The 15,260-nt window shown below is 39.6% G+C and overlaps 1 long non-coding RNA gene across 1 annotated transcript; it reads right to left on the bottom strand.

Annotated features, from left to right (window-relative positions):
- Window positions 1-10,814: 10,814 nt before the first annotated feature.
- On the bottom strand, window positions 10,815-14,620 carry LOC141570443 (uncharacterized). Its single transcript, XR_012494446.2, has 3 exons — window positions 14,350-14,620; window positions 12,172-12,406; window positions 10,815-11,540 (listed from the first exon to the last, which is right to left on the bottom strand). It is a non-coding gene; the product is annotated as an uncharacterized LOC141570443 (long non-coding RNA).
- Between the last annotated feature and the right edge of the window lie 640 nt (window positions 14,621-15,260).

Here is a 15,260-nt window from a genome sequence, read left to right as displayed (position 1 = left end):
TTCATTGTTGTGATTTTTGACAGAGTGTCATCGCTATGAGGGAGTTGGTGGAGACAGTAATAAAATTCCCTGCAAAAACTTTAGAACATACATATATTTTTTTTTCAAAATTTCTAAAGAATTTGTATGCTTTTACCGTATAGAAGGATAACTTACACGAACAAGAAAATATAGAACTAAATGTAGATAAATCTCATACTGTGCCATTTCTTTCTTGAGTACAGTAAAAATTTGTCTCGGGCTAATTTTCTTTTGAATGAATGAATTAGTTGGCCAACAAACTGAAGTGACATTAATTCAGTAACAAACACCCAACAGGTATAGCTATGTGGATATTTCTGTGAGTTCATATTCCAGTTAGGATTCAGAGAAGGCATAAATATCCCATTTATATTGAAAAGACTGTGGCATAATAACTATGTTTAAATTTGCACATATTATTTTTAAAATATTAATCCTAGGATTCTATATCTACTTGAGCAAGTGAAACGTTGCTTCCAAACTCACCTTTTTTCACTGGGCATATAAGAGAAAAAGAAAAAAAAAATCTGGCTTTTCTGCAAAGGAGCTATCTGACAATTATGTGATTAACATTTCTTTTAAAACAATAAAAAAGGGATAATTTGGGACAGAGTCACTTCACTTTGTACTGCAAAGTGTTGTGTGTAGCCCATACTATTTTTTGTCCGTATTCGGTTCTTTTGTTTGTTTAATCCTTAATTATTTGCACTCGTTTCTTGAGCATCCAACCATCGTGAACGTGTCCTGATGATACTTCCTGCCAACTGTTTCACACATGGAGAATATTATTAGGAACGCTCCTCTAAATTTAATCCACAGCTACAACTGTTTTGCTTTCATTATGTATGGTAATATCCATAAATAGACATTTCATTGTTGGCTATGACTGCTTTGCTCTCCCCACTTGCATTGCCTAATTATGGTTCTCACTTGAATAATTTGGCAAGTGCTTGTATAGCATCTTCAATTAAAAATAAATAAGGTAGAAGAATGTTCTTTCTGTACTCTTCAGCTAAAAAAAGTGAATGTTATCCTTTAGATCTATTTAAGGAACCACTCCAATCTTCTTCTCTGTCCAATGTAATTTTTCTTAGGGCAAATTAAAAATGTGTGGTGTCTAATTCAAATAAATATTATGCTTTTCAACCCCCACACTTCCTATTGCATAAACTTCCCAAACAATTGTTTCATACAATTTTGCTAAGAGTGGAGTCTCGGGGCTCGCGTCCCCTCTCTTTCGGTGCCATTGGCATCGCTGCGCATGGCCTGCTCTGTGGCACCTACAGACCTCCTGTCAGCTGTAACTCAGGTCCCCTGAATTGTGGCCCCTCACAAGCCGAATGGGCTGGGAGTCTATAACGGACACAAATGACCTCAGCCCTTTTCTAAAATGAAGTCAGAAAACATGGCCACTGACACCCAGCACATTTCAGCCCATTCAGTTGCACTGCTGAGGGCAGTGATTCTTGAGGTGATATCTGACACTAATTGGAAATGTGTTTTGTGAAGTTCTGTGATTTTTTAACAGACATAGGTTTTTACGGATATTTGCCATCAGAAGGCACCAAAAACAATATGATCATAAAACCTTAAACATGTCATGTTATACTGAATGTTTGAACGTTGATAAGCAATAGAATTGGAGTGTCCTAACATCTGGAGTAAGAAAAACAAAATTAGTGATACACTTATTTTATAATAAAAAAAGTATGAGAAAGCAGAAGAGAGGGTGGAATGTAAGATGTGTCCTTTTACTTCTGAAGTGAAATAATATTCTGGGTACATAAGCCCTTTTGTTGATTTGTATAATCCTGCCTCTCGTACTGCAGTGGAAGTCCTGGGTGGTAACAACAGAAACATCCAAAGGTCCTCAGGACCTGGTTCTTAGGAGCAGACGAGACTATCCACATGTAATGTTCCCATAATCCCCTCCGCAAAGCTACTTGCACCACCGCACTGAAGCCCAAGTTCAAGCTGATTCATTTACTTACTCAGTTAAGAATTGATCTGCATTTGGCATGTCGTACTGAGAAGGAATAGAGGTCCTTATGGTCACACTGGACAGGCCCTGGGAAAGCAGGGCTAGAATACTAATCCAGGTTGTGGTTGATCCTTTGCCCCAAGGCTCAGAGAGCCAGCCGGGCCACACCACCCAGGAAGCCTAGGTCTCAGGGCACAGGCAGGGATGTGAGAGTTTCCTGGATCACGGGCGAGATGCTGTTTCAGAAATCACATATCAGCTGAAACATCAACTTAAAAATTTTTTTTACTTTATCCAAATTATTAAAATTGGGCCCATGGAGTTATTGTCTACAAAATAAATGTAGCAGAGAAGGAAGAATTGGAGGAGATGAAACAGACAGGTTGAATTTCATTATGTCGTGTTTAAAATCATTTCATATGGCCATGTGACACTATAGTTCATCTCAATTCTTTAACTGAAGGTAAGAAATCCACTCACTAAGACAATGTGCTGATGGCTGCTCATTTACTGCTGCCACTTTTTTTCTGCACCGTGGGAAGTATGCACACCCTTTGTGCAACAGGTTGTCAGGAAGACCTGCACAGTGTGCTTCTCAATATCACTCAATTCCAGTTTCTAAGCTCAAAGCACTTCACAATTTAAACTGGGTGCTTCTAAGCAAAAAATAAGAGTGTTTTTGTTTGTTTGTTGTTGTTGTTTTGTTTTTTGTTTTTTATTGTTTTTAGATTGAGGGGTTTCAGAAACATGCAAACTGTAAAGGGAGAGCTTGGTATTTAGATATGGTGGAGCAGCAGCAGCAGGGCGTGAGAAGACCTAGATGCTGTGACATACGTTCTTTGATTTCATCTTAGGTGGAAAGATTTAGAAATAAAGCCTGTGGCTTGCTTGGGGTTGGCTGCACAGTGCAGACACTGACGCGTGACTAGGTGCTGCTCATACTGACACCAGTGCACCTCGGAGCTGCGGTGGCTCTCTCCCTGTCCCTGCGCCATGTATCCAAGAGCGGTCCCATTAGTGAAAAGCACGGCTGACATGCATTCGGCATCTGTGTGTCAGGCAGGAGCACCAATGCTTCAAACATATCATCTCCTTTACTTCTCACACCAACCATGTGAAGTCACCACTGCCCTGTCACCAACATGCAGGTGAGGAAACTGAGGCATGGAGAGGCTGGTACCGTCCACAGGAACGATGCAGGTAAGCATCAGAGACAGGAGTGGGATGCCATTAACTGGGCTCCAAAGTGTGCATTCTTCATAACGACATCACACGATGAGCTTCAAATAATTACCTAAAACCGAACTGGATGTTAAAAACTAAGTTTTAAACATGTAATATGTTAGCATGGTGTTATTATTTCTAATATTATTTGTTAGCATCACATCTGATGGGGGGAAAAAAGAAACACTTAAATGTTTTGTTTTTACCAGCTTTTAAAAATGAAGACTGTTAGGCCTTTACTAAAATGACTATTAAGACGTTGGTGAAAAAGTAAATGGTGTAATCGCTCATTCTAATGATAGTAACATAGACCTTAGCCTTCGTCCTTACAAACATATAAATTACATGTTGTGCCGGCTCTAGACGGTAACTAAAACAAAACAAAACAAAATGCATTTCAATGTATCGATAAGAAAGTAAATGTGTGTCTGAGATATGAAGAAAGCATCTCTCTCGTCCTTGCAAGAGCACGGAAGCAGCGAGGCTGTCCCACAGGTCCCTTGCGCCCTACCACACTTGCCACATCCCTCTGCCCTCTAGTCCATGAAAGGGAACTTGGGATGGAGTCTAGCGGACTCCTACCAGCTCCCTGTAAGAAGGGATCTGATCGCTTTAAGTTAAATGAACCACAGTTTTAAGTAGAAGACATTTTTAAAAGTATAATACACACTTGTCACTATGGAGAAAATAGACACGTGGAGGAGGAGAAGAAGAAAGAGGCGGAGGAGAGGATGGGTGCCCTTCCATGCTCTGTTTGCTGCCCACCTCGCTCTTGACCCGGGAGTGCCAGGTGCTTGGACCCTGGTGACAAGAAGCCACTGTTGTTCTCCCTGGAGTGCCCTGAACCCAGCATGGATGGTTTAAGGAGCCTGCGGGGATATTCTTCCCCATCCCAAAAACAACACTCGGAGTTTTCTTTCCGTGAATGTTTTCGTGAATGAATTTGAAATGCTTTTGTTCTAAGGAATAGAATGAAGCATATTGTGTGGAAAGTGAACAATGACTCATTATTTCCTTTGTGAATCTTGAATTCTTCCTTGACTGAGATTGACCACATTTCGCTTTTACCTAGAAGTTCCATTTCTTAGTCTCTGACTTACAACACCAACATTACTTTTTATATACCGCTTTGTAATAAGTGATTCTTTTTATATCCCTGTAATACTGGTTTCCTTACGTCTTTAGAGTTTCTTGCCCTATTTGCGAAAGAGAACGTTATTCTAAAATTTTGTTTGTGGATACAATAATTTCTAAAATAACACTCATGTAATGTCCACATCAAGTTTATGGCAAGCAACAGAAACCAAAATAATAAGCAACAGGGGAAAAAAAACAAAAAAAAAAGAACAAGCGTGTTCCTTGCCTAGGCAATCATCTGTAGCAATGAGCAGGGATAATGTGACACTCAAACTCAAGGGGTCCACCAGGTCCAGAAACTAATTTTAAAAAACATTCTGTGCTGGGACTTTTGTTAAAAAACTCAAATTTCTTTTAGGATTTCCAGATTGCTTCTTTTTCTAATATAGGGATAGTGTATTCAGGAACGATTTTGGGGATAATGTTGCACTTATTGTGTGCTCTAGGCAATTGTTTTATCTAGAACCTAGAGGTGACACACATACTAAATGTAATCATTGTAGCTAACAAATTCATGAAATGGAAACCATAATGGAGATTGTTGTAGAACCAAAGTGCAATGTATTTAATTGCAAGCATTTCTTGAAGTTTCTGAGAAATCCTTCAGCCTGGACTTTAGGAAATGTGAGGGTTCTAGTTCTGACATCAGAATTAGAGTCTAGTAACGCGTGACGTTAATGTGTACGTCAGTGGGTCTCAGTACAATGCAGTTGCGACCTCCCATCGAGAGCCATTTGATATTCTTTGGAGACATTTTTGATTGTTACAGCTGAGGGAGCGCTCCTGGCATCTTGTGGTAGAGATCAAGGATCCTGCTAAATGTCCTATAAGTACAGGACAGCACCCACAACAAAGAATTATTTGGCCCCAAATGTGAATAGTGCTAAGGTTGAGAAACCCTAGATTAGTACCTTCATTTCCTCTGGCTGCTGCCATCTGATACTTCAACTGTCAATTGCCTGGTGTTTACTGGCATTATTCAGAGATGTATGCTTTAAAGGCCACTGATATTATATTTTTCATGAAAATATAATGGCAGGACTACTAAGATTATCCAAATTACAGAAATGGAATGAGTGGCAGAAGTGTGACTCTAGGAAGCCTATTGATTGCTTTGATAGTTCAACACCGTGTAGGATCGGTTCCCCTGACAGGAACTTCCAAAAGAACTAAAGAACTAAAAGAACTAATGCCTCCCCATGACCTGGCAAACGTCTTCCACTTCCTGACACATATCTCCCACCTCCTCCCAAGTATCTCCCACTCCCTCACAGACACCTCCCGCTTCCTGACATACTGCCCACTTCTGTGGGTGTCCATCCGGTAAACCATAGTGGCAGAGAGGCAATCTCAAAACATTTGGCTGAGCCTGGGCTCCACATGCCATAACCCACAGATCTGGCTCAATTACACAGTGTAATCCATAGTCACTGATCCCATTCTTACGCTTACAAGAAGTAGATGTGGTTTCTGATTCTTCCACATTTTCCAAGAATAAAGCAGCCTCCACATTAAGACCAAACTGAATTTCTTGGGAGTGTTCTCTGTGTGTCAGCTCTTGGAGTATTTTTTTTACATTATTATTATTATTTTAACCATGCAGAGGCAGTTATGAAGGAATCATGTTTCAACTCTGACTATTCTACATTGGGTTATATTTAGGAAAATTGCTCTCTTGATATTCACTTTGAAAAAGTGTCTCTTTTGAAATTTTATTCCCCCTTAGAGTGATTTATATGTTCTTGGCCACCATGACTGAGATTCCCTAGCGTGCCCTTCTGAGCTTTATATTCAGAGAGAATTGTATTTGCCACATTTACTTTAAATGATGAATCTTCATGGATATATTTCCAAAAGCCTTAAAGCAATAGACAGACCTTACAGAATTCAAATAAAGAAAAATAAAGAAGTAAAGAAAGGCCTTGATGGACTCAATAATCAATAATCTTTATTTTAGGACCAGATCAAAATCACAAGGGACAGAAACTCTTTCGATAAATACAAACTAAGTGTTAGATGGATCACCCAATGGAATGTTGGTTTCTTTGTTATATAAACAAAAAATGCAGGAACTATGGTGAAAGAATGGAGGCACTTGTCAAAGGGTAGCCTTAAAACCAATGAGAAGTGCTGAAGCCCATTGCATTGTGTCAAATGTGAGCAGCCCTCTTAGCTCCTGGCTGGTCTCTTCGTGTATAGAGGTTTTGAAATATTTTTTACAGAGCAGAAACCATCTTGCCATTTCCTCTTGGACAGTAACCTAAATTATTAAATTCATAATTTTATGTTGTGAATAGCATCTAGGGTAAAAACTTTCCATTTGTGTTCATGATAGAAAGTACATGTGCAAGGAGAGTTATATAAGAGAACGGCCTCTAAAACAGGAAGGATTCAATAAACTACTTTATATGGGATATGAATCTAGGAGTTATCTTTGATTCTTCCAATTCCCTCAATTCTCATTCCCAATCCATCCGCAAGTCCTTTAAAAAAGCAGTTAAAAAAACAAACTAAAAGAAAACTAAAAAAATAAAATAAAATACTAGTTGGTGGCTGAAAAAAAATTAGAGAGAGACACACAATTTTATATACCATCCTCATGGTGGTGCATAATTCCCAAGGCAACTTCCTAATTGAAAAAGTAAATTACCAATGATTCTGTAAAATGATAATTACTGAGTTAAAGGGAAACATAGTTTTCATCAGTACATACATTTGTATATAAACATATAAGAAAAGTCTGGAACTCAGCTGTGAAACCCCATCATAGTGGTTTGTTCTGTGAATGACATCGAGGAGAGTTCACAGGTTTGTGTAAGGAAGACACGTTTAAGCAGAAACTTGGGTGATGAGGAGCAAGAAGTCTCAACACTTGATGGAACAGCTGTCCAGGTGGTGAAAACAACAAAGAGAAAGGCCAGTGTCAGCAAGAGGAAGAAATACTAAGTCAATGAGATGAGACTGTAGCTAAGTGACCAGGGAGTGAGAGAAGACAGTCCGAGGTGGTCTGGGAGCTAACTGGTGTATAGCAGACACAGCTGTCTAAAGAGTTTAGGGTCTAGCTGAAGCAACGGGAATCTGTCAGAGAGTGTGAAGCATCTATGGTTAAGATGTATGATGTCTACTTTGAGGAGATCATTCTAAAGAGTGGTCAAAGGTGGAGTCGAGGGCCGGTTGGCTCTCAGCCAGCTCTGGCTGGAGATGATGGAGGCCTGTCCATGGGCTGCACAGTGGAGAAGGAGAACAGTGATTTCCCTGAAATACACCTTGACAACAGAGAGGGCATTCTGAGGGGTCAGGTGTGAAAGATGAAGGACACTGACGAACGAAGAAATACAAGATTGTTGCCTGACTATTCTGGTAAATGGTGGGGCCATTGATGGAGGCAGGAGATGCTGGAGAACACGAGTATCTGTGTGGGGTCTTTTGGGGACAGTGAGTTCAAGCTGCTGGGTACACAGCTGGGTATATACATCTGGAGCTCACGAGAGAAAAAGGTTCCAGCAAAACGCATTTGGTCATTGACTGTTAGAAATAAAGTTTGAAATTTTGGAAGAAAGCAAGATCTAGCATTGAAATGATTATGTACTGGAATAACAAGACCTACCTGGATGTTTCGTCTGTCGGTTGGCTGGTATGTTTGTGCTCCTGGTATGGTTATCTGGACCTCGAAGCACACTAAACATCTCATGGTTTATTACAAATGGCCGCATCACCTTCATGGAGGTCATCAGTAATTCATTTTAACACCTTGGACCATTTTGTTTCCCTGTGGAAAGCTCAGTGGCCTTATTAATGAATCCCCAGGCCCTCCTGGGGTAACAGAAGTGCTCACAGACAAATTGCATACAGAAAGCGAGGTGAATAATGTTTTAATTATTTGCAGGGGTTACTGTGGGCCTGTGCCGGAACCAAATTTGTAATAATACTTTTTGTAAAGTAAGCCAATATTTCATTTGGATTTAATCGTAATTATATATGTATGGTGATTAGCCAAAGAACAATAAAGTTAAATTAAACACAATGATTATCAATATTATTAACAGTAGAGAAACGAAAAAAAAATGCTTACAAAAAAACGAAAAGAAGTCTTACAGTGGAGAGATAAATTTCTGGTGTATTTTCTATAGAGGCCTTTATCTTGGCAAATTTCTCGCTTCATCTGAAACTCTTCTCCACACCCTTTACCAAAGCAAAAGACCAAGATATCGCTAGAAGGAGGATTTCAAATTATGAAAGCCATGCAGCCTCATGATCATTTTTTAAAAATTTGATGTCCTATTTGTGGCTTGATCTAAAGCAGGACGTATGCACAAATACATAGACGATAATACATCCAGGAGTTTACACATCAACGGCATCCAAACAGTGTAATTATTCTGAAATAATGATTATCTATTTAGCAATATAGTGCCACTGTGATCATTGAAAAAGAGAGAGAGAGAGAGAGAGAGAGAGAGAGAGAGAGAGAGAGAGAGAGAGAGAAAGGTCTCCTAGTATGAATTCTTCATGATCATCAGATTTATGGGACTGTGAATGCAAGCTGGTGGCCCGCCTATGCCACTGGACACAGACAGAGATGCAGGATTGGAATGGATGGGGCAAAACCACTCTGTTAGAGGCCATTTCTTGTAAAATTCATATCAGTTTAATGAAACAATGGCGATCTGTGTCCTGCAGATACTCCGAATGAAGGAGAAATTAGAAAGGAAAATTCTAGCAAGAGTGAGACAGGGATCTGAGGCCACTTCCCAAAGGCATATCTGCCTGTGCCAGTCTCTAAGTTCTTCTCGGAGGACTTTTTAATGAAATGAACATGAATGCATGTTAAAATCTTCACTTTTTTCTATGTGAAAATTGCTACATGACTTTATAGGGTTTATGTATTTATTGTCTGTTTCAAATTAACCTACATTTCTTGGATTGATGCAAAATAAAGATGTATCCACATCAAATAAAAAAGTTGAATGAGGAATGTATTTTTGAATCTTATTTATATCTTTCAATCTACTTCCGGTCTTCCATTAGTAAACCTTTACGAGCCAAAACAGTTTCTTAACAATTTTGCTCTATTGGAATCAAAATGTGCAAATTCTGCAAAACACTAATATACATCAGGTCAGATTCTAAACATCCCTAGTGAAGGATATTCTAACACACTAACCAAGTCAGGCTATTAGTTTCTGCAATCTGAGAGCTCGGGGATCCATCAGCATTTCTTTGAAAGTAGCGAGGACACAGAATTCTCCAGTCTGAGCACAACACACACAACACGCGCGTGCGCGCACACACACACACACACACACACACACACACACAGTTGACCATTGAAGTACAAAGAGAGTCATAATAGATATTTGCTAACTGCTACTAATGCAGGAACTATACATAGATCCATAGTTGGAGCTCATATTCACGTTGCTTTTTACCCACCAAGAAAATAGCAAAGAGGAGGTAAAACATGAAAGATAAAACATGGAGATTTACACATCCCAAGATACACTTAGACATTTCAGTCTTCCAGGTGCCAGTAAAATTATAAAGTACCCAATAACAGCTTACCTGGTGCTTTCTTTGACTGATGAGAACCAAGAAAGAGAAAGACAGAGAGATTAAGAAGACTTTAAAATCCATCTGACTAAATAAAACTGTCCTTATTTACTCACATCGGAGACTGTTACCACAAGAGCCGACAGCTGGAGTGAACCCCAGAGATGGCCATGCATCTCTGCTATTACTCTGCGGAAAAGTAAAGGTCTGGCAGGGACAGGGAGCAAGGTGTCTAAATTAAGTAATTAATGGATAAAATGCAAAAGGTAAATGAAAACCTTCTTGTCCCTGAGGGTTGTTCTTCCAGTAAATAAATCAGAGACGGAGTTAGTAGTGGTTTGCTTTTTCCTCCTGATTAAATGTCATTAATGCTTCAATCTCTCTTTCTTTCTCTCACTGTAACTTGGAATCCAACATCACTTAAACTTTTGTCATATATCTGGGGAAAGTCTTAGAATTCTTAAATATGATGATCACATATTTTCCTAGAAATAAAAGAAAATCCTTTATGGAAACACACTATATGCAAGTGATATCCACATCTTTTCCCTTCGCCAACTTGGCAGAAGGCCTGGAAACTGTTATCCAACGTAATAAAACAAAATAGTGTTTCTTCAATCAGAAAGGTTCTAGGTTATAAGACTGACTAATTAAGTAGAGTTAATATTGAACCTGTATTCTGCTGTCAATATTTATTTGCTAAAATATCACTGGCCTCTCCAACTATAGCCTAACATAAAGTCCTCACTCTAGTTCTTGTCTTGGCTGCTTTTAGATGATTGCTGCTTAAAGGAGAGGGAGAGAGAAAGAGAGAGAGAGAGAGAGAGAGAGAGAGAGAGAGAGAGAGAGAGAGCGCTTAATAACAATCTGGCTTCTATTATTACAAAATACTGATCAGTCTTCAAGATGTATTTCAGTTTGAAGGGAGTAACAAAGTGATTTCCTGAGCGTTCTTTGAGAATGAGAAGTGTTATATATGATACTGAGAAATAAAGGAGTGTCACACTTGAGGAAAATCTGATATCATAACTGAAAATCAGAATTTCCCAAATATGGTATAAGGTACAGCAAGCTGTTGATTATAAAGTATACTGTCAGCGAGTCTCCCTTTGTGTTCAAAGATAGATTTATATTTTCATTCATTATATGCTTAATGTTTATGAATCAAAATATTGACTTACATGGTATACCAGTGTTTCATTTAAGGCCAAATTGCCCCAGGCATAATGAGAGGTCACCCAGGGTTCTATTCGGCTCATTTCTCAGATGGCTGGGCCCTGCCTGAGACAATCATAAGTGAATTACAAATGAAATGATGGTTTCAGAAAATTTTAATACTGCACTAAGTCACAGGTGCCTCTTTGCAATAGTCACACATACATTTCCTGTTTTTCAAAAGACTTTACAACCTTATTCCCTGATTATTACCTGCAGTGAATGGGGGACCAGCTCAGCCTTCCATTTCAAATCTCAGAAAAGCAGGTGTCCCTGCACAGAGAGAAGCGTCAGGGATGGAGAGGCCTGAGGCTCTTCAAAGGGTGAGTGGATAACTGTCTTCTTTCGATGGGGTCCACAGCACAACCATCACACCATCAACGGCCCAAAATGCAAATGGAACAGGAGTCACCTTTAAAGAATAGTAAAGAATAACGAAGAGTACTGTAGTGCTTACAAAGCCCAGTTCCGAAAAATGAATACTCCTTCTATTGGACACCAAGGAAGTGTTTGCAGAGAAGGAAACATATTCAGAACAGAAATAAATACATCAGCAAGACCACAAAGAACAAGCTGTCTCTGGGGTGTGTAGGCTGGTGCCTATGATCTGTGATAATCACTGCTCATAAATAAGGCAGTGCCATCCCGATATTAGGTGATGTGCAAAGCTCTGCGGCTCTGCACCATTCTTTCCGTGTTTGCTTTGTTGCGTGTAGTTCCGATTTAGGGTAAGACCTGCTGCTGCCTCTACGTCTGTGAATCCAGCCTGGTGGAGAAGCCCACAGAGCTGTTTGCGGTTTGCTAGAGCTTAGAAATCAACAGAAAATTAAGACCAAGTGCTGAATGCATGCCTGAAAATCTCTTTACAGATGAGCTCTAGGAATGCACGTTCATTGATGCATGCCCTTTGAAAACCCTATCCACTAATATGTTTTCCAGAACTATTGATGTATAACCCTCTCATAATAAGACTAAGTCCTGGGTACATACCATTAACATATGGTCAATGTACATGATACAACTGCACAAACATGTTAACATACCTCAGAGCAGGCCTTCCCTTTATGTGGGTACAGTTAGCTATTTGGACAGGAGCGCCCCCTAAGATGAAGGGGAGTATGCTATAGTTTCCAAGAGAAGAAAACTGTGATCCACCCCGAGGCTGAGTTTGAAGATGGCTGTCACTGAGTTCTCATCTCATCTCCTCCATCCAGGTTTTCCACATGGCCTCTGCTTTCCCACGTGCAGAGTGAAAGGTGGCCATTCTGGCCTTCTTTGCTAAAATCACACACACAAACACAGCAATGTCCCCACAGCCAGTTAATTACAGCACCACCACCCCTTTTGTGTGTATGAAATTTCAGCAATGTCCAAACAATTTCAAAACCTGGTCACCTCTCATTCTTACAACAAACACCACACGGAGCCTCAGATATACTGGGACATGCCTATAGTCATGCATTTGGCTGAGTCAGACGCGCACCTTGAACTTAGCTTTTCTGACTTCACAGCAGCACTCTCTCCATTATCCCATGCGACCCTGCCCAGATTCATTTTACAGCGCAGTCATATTAAGGTATTTGCCGTGGCATGAAAAGATGGCGCATTCTATTTCTTCACGAAGTTAAGGGAGCAGATAAAGAACATTTTTAAATATTGAAGCATGAATTTCATAAAAGGAAAACATTTCCATTGTAGTTTGAGACACTGTTGTCTTGGATTAGTTAGTTGCCATTCACACAAGGCAAATCCAGGGATTTCCCAATTAAACGAACAGTTGCCACTATCTGACCAACTCCACTGTCTTATGTAAACCTCTGTAGAACTAATGCAAGAATTAGGCTAATGTAAGCACCAAACTGGAACCACACAAATAAAACTGCCTAAAGCATGGGGCACTCATTAAGTTCCTTCCTTCAAATTGCTTACTTTTAAATGGATTTCATTTTAAATTGGGGGTATCATGTTTAATTATCATCATTTTACTCTCATACAAAAATTCTAACCTTTTCTCAGTAAAGTATATAGTTTCCCATATGAAGATGTTTGTATTTAGATAAGATTCCATATTGTTCATACAGTAACATCTCATTTGAAGAATTTTGAGGTCCACTATGGAAAGACAAATAACCACACCCAAACAATAATAAACAAACAAAACAACCTCCATCTGGCACTTGTGTAATAATGTTAGTAAAATTCGTTAAAATTATATCCAGATTGTCAAGAAGCACGGCAGAGAAGGCACACATAACTCATTGATTTATCTCATTCAGCAGCTACGGGTCTGCTTTGATATCTCTGTAATTTGGATGACTTACAACATTGGAATTTTTCTCCATAAAAGAAAAGAGAGTAGCACATGTGTGTTTTATTTTAAATTCTGGATTTGAATAGATTAACTACAGATTTTTATTTTTAATACAAAATATTTATTTTATACAAAATACTCTTTATACCAAATGAAGATAACTGAGGGTCAGTGGCGTGCGTTCACTTGGATAGAAGCTCTTGTTAGGGGTGCTAATAACTCAAGACTTAAAGGACGAAGATCTCTGGATAATTTCTGACACTGGGATCGGGTAAATATGGACAAATTTGGGAAGCCTCACATCATGTGATATGAACAAGTTGATCTGAATAGTGTGACTCGAAGAAACCCTGTAATGGAAAAAGAGATGAGTCATTGTACAGAGAAAAAAAAAAGCTACAAAATTCCTATATTTTTGCAAAGGAAACAACCTGTGACAATTAAGCTCAACCCCTTCTTTTTTTATGAAATATGAGTAAAGTAAGCCTTGGAATCTGATCGCTTCCCTCAGTCCCAGTGTGAGTGTGGGTTTGACTCTGGGCCGTGGCCTCCTGGTCTGGTCTTCTCCCTGTTCTGCAGCTATAGATGCATTGAAATACATAATCCACTTTGTGTACTCCAACCTAAAAGTTCCATGTAGGATACCAGCTGGTTTTCAGTTTTACTCCAAGAATCCTAGAAGGTTTGGCAAAGAATGTCTCACTTTCTTTTCCCTTTTATGTTTAGTCTTTTCTTTCTTTTTCTTTTGAACAACAAACAAACACATGAATACACATAAAATGAACACAATATAAAAACCTCACAAAAACAAAATCCAAAGGTCATAAGAAGACATCAGCGATGCTCTGAAAAAGCTCTGTGTTCTGGAATTCTAGCCCTTCCCTTCCCTGCCCACAATCCACTGACCTACCCAGTGTGCCCCTCTTGGCATTCTCAGTCACGAGTTCGGTCACGGGTCACGGCACCCCAATCAGCTGTGCAGAGAGAGCTGGTAGGGTTGTAGAGGTGCGGCTTACTAGTTCAATGTCTCGATGTTCTCCTGGGCCAAATGTCCGTACGCTGCTCTGCTCACAGGCCTGAGGACACTGCTGAAGTCATGTTTCAGCAGCACCTCCTCTCAATGGCTTCCTTCCTGCTGCTCGCTGTTAGAAGCACTTTCCCCTCTCTGACCTGGCACAAGGCAGCAGGTCCCTCAGACAGCCTGTGTGACTTCTGCCGTGCCCTATGCTTAGTCTTGCTTCCCGTGGAGAGCGCAGTCCCTAGAGGACAGACTCTGTGGCTGTTTACTTCTTGCCTTGCACACAGGGCTTTCTTTGTACCAAGCTTGAAGTGTATAAATGTGAAATGCACTCAGAGGAAGGAACAAGAAGGCCCCTAAGACAAAGTTCCCCCACAATATTCTTATTTCTCTATTAAAAGAATTAACGTGACATGTAAGGAACCTTATTTCTGGAGGGTCCCTTGACAAAAACAATATAAACATGCATCTAAGAGGAAATGATCGTCTACTTTGGAGGACAGCTAAATCTTCTCAGAAGAAAGACTGTGTTGGAACAATGGATGGTTTCTATTACAAAAGAGCTCTATTTTTTTTTTTTTTTCCACTGGTAGGGGTGAAGATTTGGCAATGCTAAGATCATTGTTTGATTTGGCACTGAGAGCTTTCTCATTGTGTCAAAATAAAACATTATTGTTCACGGTGTTTTCTTATCTTGATGTTCAGGAGACTAACTTTGAATTTTGAAAGTAGAGTTATGTTACTGTTTTATTTCTTATCATACTTGAGTTACCTGATTTACCTACCACAGGAACAGTAAGAGG

The sequence above is a fragment of the Rhinolophus sinicus genome, chromosome 3 (genome assembly GCF_057876585.1).
Source record: "Rhinolophus sinicus isolate RSI-liver-muscle chromosome 3, RSI-T2T, whole genome shotgun sequence".
Taxonomy (NCBI): Eukaryota; Metazoa; Chordata; class Mammalia; order Chiroptera; family Rhinolophidae; genus Rhinolophus; species Rhinolophus sinicus.
Note: the sequence above shows the minus strand (reverse complement) of the source record. Positions and strands in the feature narration are given on the sequence as shown.